Source organism: Capsicum annuum, chromosome 12 (genome assembly GCF_002878395.1).
Source record: "Capsicum annuum cultivar UCD-10X-F1 chromosome 12, UCD10Xv1.1, whole genome shotgun sequence".
In the NCBI taxonomy this organism is placed as follows: Eukaryota; Viridiplantae; Streptophyta; class Magnoliopsida; order Solanales; family Solanaceae; genus Capsicum; species Capsicum annuum.
The window spans coordinates 31,739,399-31,746,200 of record NC_061122.1 but is presented as its reverse complement, the minus strand read 5'-3'; positions in this window follow the sequence as shown (position 1 = coordinate 31,746,200).

Here is a 6,802-nt window from a genome sequence, read left to right as displayed (position 1 = left end):
CAAAACCCTTAACATTTGATTTCAAAACCAAGGTTTACAAATGATGAATCATGTTTAAAACACATGATAATTTGATTTAAGAACAAGGGAAAGATTCATATGCCTTAATATCTGTTGATTCAAGGAAGAATTCTTGGTCTTTAAGCCTCTAGAAGGACAACTCTTGAATCTCGTGCTCCAATCTTGAAGGAGAAGTCTTTGAGAGGATTTTTGTGTGTTTTGATATTGTTTATGTGAAGAATGAAGAGACAAAATATGTTATATATTGAGGGTTTTAAGGGTTTTAGGGTAGGAAAATATCCATAAAGCCCTCAGCTTAAAAGCTGAAAAGTAACTTCCCAGGTGGGTACGACTCACTTAAGTTAATCGTACCCTAGGGTATGAGTGGTACCCTAACTCGTACCTTAGGCTTCACCAAGGATCCCTACACTACCCAAGGTACTCCCACATATATATGACTCATACCCAAGGGTATGAATGGTACACCAAACTGTATCAACAAACCATACCCAAAACAATGCCTACTAGGCCAAGCGCCAAGCATCATATAACTTGGATTGGTATGACTTGTACCCTAATATACGACCATAGGAAAGCTAATTTATATCTTGGACAGTGTGTGACCCCCACACACTACTTAGGAGATGAAAGAGGGGTCACTAAGTCGTATCCAAGGGTACGACTAGTATCCTGAGTCATACCTAATCCAGAATCCTCAAACAAGGGAATTTTTCTATGGGTCCAAAGCCTGGGTGTTTCACAACATGTTTGTGAAATTTTCAGTGAAAAGGGGCTTTTGTCACGTAGTTTGGTTTTTCTACTTGTAATAATGCAATGGCATAAAAATGATAAAGAAGTATGCATGTTTTCCTTGAATGGCTTTGGTGGCCATGTATAAATGGTGGAATTGGAACCTTATGGGTTTAGTTGATTAAATGGGTTTGAATCTCAAATGATTGATTATTTGAATATCTTTTGACTTATGGGTTCGAGTCCTAGTTAGTTGAGTAGATGACATGGTATAATGATATTAGCTTTCAAGTAAGGTTGGTATGATAATAACAACAAGATGGCTTAGTGTTTAATTGGTTTAATAAAAATGAGAATATGTGTTAAAGGTTTTAATTTGGCTTTAAAAGAGGGTTGTGTAGCTGAGTCATGAAAGTAGAGGTCCGAGTGACCGACACTGAAACCATGTTAGCTGGTGCGGGGTCGTTATGGCTTAAGGGTTCGAGTCTCCTTACTTATGACCAGGTGGTTCTAGACTATCTTACTGATATTATTATGATTGGAGGGTTCGAGTCCCCCATATCACATTTCATGATCGGGTGCTTCAGTCACCTTAGTATATGATTAGAGGGTTCGAGTCTTCCATGTACACATATATGAGACTATTCTCTAGTTCGTATAACTACATGCACTGGGGCCTAATCAGGGGTTGAGAGTTGGGGCCCATATAGCCCGTGGGTACTATTATATGACTATTAAGCTACACAATCTAGGTTAAATTTTTAAAGTGCATGTTAAACCTTGTTTTCTATCCCAACATGTGATATATATGGATATTTATATGCATTTGATTATGTGCATTGGATTTTGAATGAGTTTGAGATTGTTGATCATGGAATTATGTTATCCTTATCCCTGAGTTACATGCTAGCGTTCACCCTGCTAAGCGTCTTCGAATGTTGTATCCCTACGCGGTACAGGAATTTGATATACTTCTATTTTTCTTGCATAATGATTCGGATTTGGGGTCAGGTCATGAGTTGACATTGAAGCGGTGAGCTTCCATACATCGAAAGTCTACATTTCATGCTTTAGTCTGTTATGTCTCAGGTTGTTTAGACTTATTTCTGCTATAGTTGGGGGCATGTCCCAAAACTTTATTGGTATTCAGTTTCGATCCCTTGTTTAGAAGGCTTTGTTGGATTACTGTGGGCTTGGATGTTATTGGTAGGTCATTTATCCGATTTGCGATTGACGGATTATAGACATGGTTTAAATATTTGTAAGCTTATCTGTATGTTGTTATATATTTAGAATTCATCCTATATGGGTGATATTGTGGTGGTTGGTTAGGTGCAAAGAGGTGATCTTCGGTCCTCGATGGACTTGAGATATCTATCACGGTCAGGCCCTGGTTCAGATCGTGACATTACCTATTCGTAAGCCACCTCTAGGTTGGGAGCTCTTAATGAAGAATCAACTTTTCTTTCACCTATATCAGTATCGTTTCTTTGTTTTTCCAATTCACTTTCCGCCCTAGTATCAACTCCTCTATAATATGAATGCCCTTCCAGCAATAGTCTACATCTTTCCAAATGTGGGTAAGCCACCTCTAGGTCGGGAATTCTTATTGAAGAATCAACTTTTCTTTCACCTATATCAATATCGATTCTTTGCTTCTCCAATTCACTTTCCACCCTACCATCAACTCCTCTATAATACGACTTTTTTGGATTTTTATTAGTTCTCCATCCAGTTGCCTTTGCAGCAATAGTCTACATCTTTCCAAATGCGGGTAAGCCACCTCAAGATCGGGAATTATTAACGAAGAATCAACTTTTCTTTCACCTATATCAGTATAGATTCTTTGCGTCTCCAATTCCCTTTCCGCCTAGCATCAACTCCTCTATAATACGACTGCGCTTCCAACTAGGGGTGTGCATCGGTTGGTTCGGTTCAGTTTTATGTGTTATTTATCGGTTTTCAATTTTTAAATATGCAAAACCAATAATCAACCAATAAGATATTTTCTTATCGATTTGTTCGGTTTTCGGTTTAACCAATAAGAAAATACTCATAAAATAGAAATAGTAACAACTAACATAAAAAAATAAAATCTTAATTAACGTCAAAATCCTACTCAATGCAGTTTAGTTTACAAGAATGTTCAGACTTGAATTGAATGTTAGTTTGGAAAAAAATTGAATCCTGATTATTGGAAGCTAATAAAAGCTTCAAGCTTTCCAATACGATAATACTCGTGTTTTATGTTGTGCCTTTGTTGCTCTGAATGGGTTATATCTTTGTGAATCACAGAACTGTGAATAAGTAGTGTATATATCACACACACACATATATATATATTACATAAATAGGGGTAAAACAGTAACTTAGTGTATTCTTATTGGGTTATCGGTTTAACCGATAACCCAATAAGCTAAAATCAAAACCGAACCGTTTACCCAATAATTTTTTTTATAAAACCAATAAGAAACTGTTAACCCAATACCAATAACCCAATAGCATTTTTATCGGTTCGGTTTATCGGTCGGTTCGATTTTTGCACACCCCTACTTCCAGCAATAGTCTACATCTTTCCAAGTGCGGGTAAACCATTTCTAGGTTGGGAATTCTTAATGAAGAATCAACTTTGCTTTCACCTATATTAGTATCGATTTTTTGCTTTTCCAATTCACATTCCGCCCTAGCATCAACTCCTCTTTTATCACCAAAACGTTTCAGCTCAGTAATCGTTTCTTTGTCACGTAGCTCATCAAGCTCAGACCTATCATTAGAATCAACAACTGAACTTTTACGTGTATTAGTACAAAGTGTTTGTTCTAAATAAGTCCAAATCTGATAGGAGATTTCCATATGTTGAAATTTTAACTGAATTTCTCTAGCCATGCTATTACGTATCCACTAACAAAGTACATTATCAACCTTCTTCCAATCACAGTACATTAATGATTTTTCGGAAGGCCTTCGAAGCGTTCCATCAACGAAACAATCTTTGTGTTTCTTCGATAACGCAGATAACATACTCTCCTTCCATGCAAAATATGATTGAGCATCCTTCAAGATTTCTTTAATGGGAGTTTTCAATTCTTCACCCGGGCTTAAATGATATGCCGCCATCTTGTGCAACTTTTTGATGTGCATGGAGATTGTGAATGTGCTCTCTGATATTGGTAGGAGATTGTGGAGATATTTGCTATGTTAAATACTTTGCAAACGTAATTTATAAAGTAGTGATTTATTTTTGCCTTGATTTTTCTTTCTAGGGTTTAAAAAGGTATGAAGGGGGTGGAGACATCTAGCTGGTATTCTGTATTATTTTGCAAGTTTGTTCCAAAATTTCAAGTCAGGTTCGGTTAGGTTTAAAAGAAGTATACAATGATTTATAATATCCCACTACATCCCCTATATATACAGGGGCGGACCTACGTTGACAGTAGGAGTGCACGTGCACCTGTTAGCCTCGAGAAAAATTCTGTATATATAGTTTGTATATTTGCATATATATCAGCGTGTTATGTTAAATGCATGTTGTGCACCCCCAAAAACAGTTGGTTTGATGGGCAAGATGGTTGAGAATGCTCGTTAAAGTTTCTTTTATTGCATGATGACTCGGTTTGAAGCCCAACAACAACATTTCTTTATTGCTCCTTTTTTCAAATACACTATCTGCTTGTTGTTTTCTGTATTTGGAATTATACGTGCAAATACACACACATATATGTGTGTGTGTGTGTGTGTATATATATATATATATATATATCATTTGATTAAAAAAAACTGTTACTTAGTAATCATTTATTTTACACCTTTTCTTTTTTCTTTTATGTATTGTAGACATTGTTGATGTATTTTTCATTTTATTTCAAAATACAAGCTTCCCTCCAACTTTAAAATGTAGATATTCTCCCTATCTTATACTGTAAATGTTTTTTTAAAATCTTTTAATCATTGACTTATTTTTTATTTAAAAATTAGTAATTTAAAATTTGAGATAGGCTTAAACCAAACGTTTTTCATACAACCATCTAGCAAACAAATCTCCCAAATTTCATATTTTTCAAAAAACTTCTATTATTGTTTAAAATATAAAAGTGCATTGAATTCAAATGTGGTAGAGAACACACTTTTTCATATTAAATATAATTAATAATATTTAATAATATTAAAATTTTGCTTATAAAATACTATAACTAATAAGTTTTCAAAGAATTGTATATCAAACTTTAGCACTAGTAATTACTATGTTAAATATAAAAATGCATCCGTCAAATTTAAATCCTGAATTCGCCTCTATATATATATATATATAAATTTCAAACTTACAAGAAAAAGGTTTATGTTTCCTTTTCCCAATTCTATTAGGACTAAGGATACCCTAAACCTTTCCCAAACCTATTAGGACTAAGGGTATTCTAAACCTTTTCCAAATCTATTAGGACTATGGGTATCCTAAACCAAATAGGAAATATGAGTTTTCTAAAATATAGAAGAAAAAAATTCAAAATACAATCAACATGTTTTTTTTAATCAGTCTAAACAGAATATCTCTTTTTTGTACAACTCTTTGATTCCAATTCTTAGGTTACATTTTAAAACCACAAAATTAATTTTTAGATGGATTTTTTCAACAAATCTATATGAGAATAATTAAAACTTATGATATTTTTCATATACTTTTTAAACATTTAAAAAAATTGAATTTTAAAAATATAAAATTATTTTAATTTAATTTTAAAAATTAATTAAATTAACTCTTAAAAAATAAAACATAACAAATAAAAAGTAACGGAAGAATAAACAATAAGAACTCAATTGATAAGGCACGACTCCAGAACTATTGAAAGTAGAGGATATAACCTTATCTCGGGTGACAGCGGGAGTAATGAGTACTACGCAATTTTTGGTTATCTACTACTATTTTTTGTTTTTAAAAAAATAACCTATTTTTTTTAATTCATTTTAAAATAAATATTTTTTATAATATTTTAATTTTAACTTTTCACATAAGATATTTGAAATCACAAAATTAAATAATATTTTGATACATGTGATATAACTTTAATTTAAGAGCATAAAGTTAAAAAACTTAATATGACAATGATCAAATTGTCTTTAACCTTTTGTGAATAGTATCGTTTTTCCTGTGTATGCTTTACAGTTTACAAAAGCAAATTATTATAGGCAAAGCGTACACAAAAAGCGATCGCATATGGTCAATTTTGATAAATATTTTATTTGTTATTCTTTTATTCAAAAATCGATTATAAGTAGTCAATTTTTCATAATATTTTCAATTTAATTTTTTTATGTAACATCAACCACTTGTGGTCGATTTTTATAAATATTTTATTTTTATTTTTTCAAATCAAAAATCGACCACAAGTGGTGGTTTTTTCATAATATCTTTAATTTACTTTTTTTAATAAAAAACCAACCACTTTTTTAAATTTTTTTATTTTTTATTTTTTAAAAATATTTATTTTTATTTTTTAAATCATAAACCGACAACAAGGTTGTCGGTTTTTTATAATATTTTTAAATTATTTTATTTTTTATTTTTTTAAATAGATGTTTAAAAAAACAACGTATACTTAATATAAAAATTTAAGAATTTTGAAATGATTGGTTGACAATTTTAAAATATAAAAGTGATCACATGTAATTATTTTTTTAATTAAATTTTTTAAAAAAAATGACCACAAGTGATCGTTTTTTATTTTGCGATTACTATGAGTGGTCGCTTTTAGTTGATTGCAAAAACTCTTTTTTTTAGTAGTGTACCATGAGTAAAGAACTTTAACGTACTAAAGTCATAACCCAACAATTGTAGGGAATCTATTATACCTACAAATCCGCGCACCCCCCTACAAATGGTATCAGAGCACAGTAATCTAAAAAGTACGGAAGAGCCATGTATTAGAGTTAGAGTTATAGTTATAGAATTAGAATTAGATTTAAAGTTAAAAAATTACCTACGAAAATATTAAATTAATTATGCGAAGACCATTTAAAAATAGAGAAGCTTTTAGAAAAATTAAAAAATCATTAATTA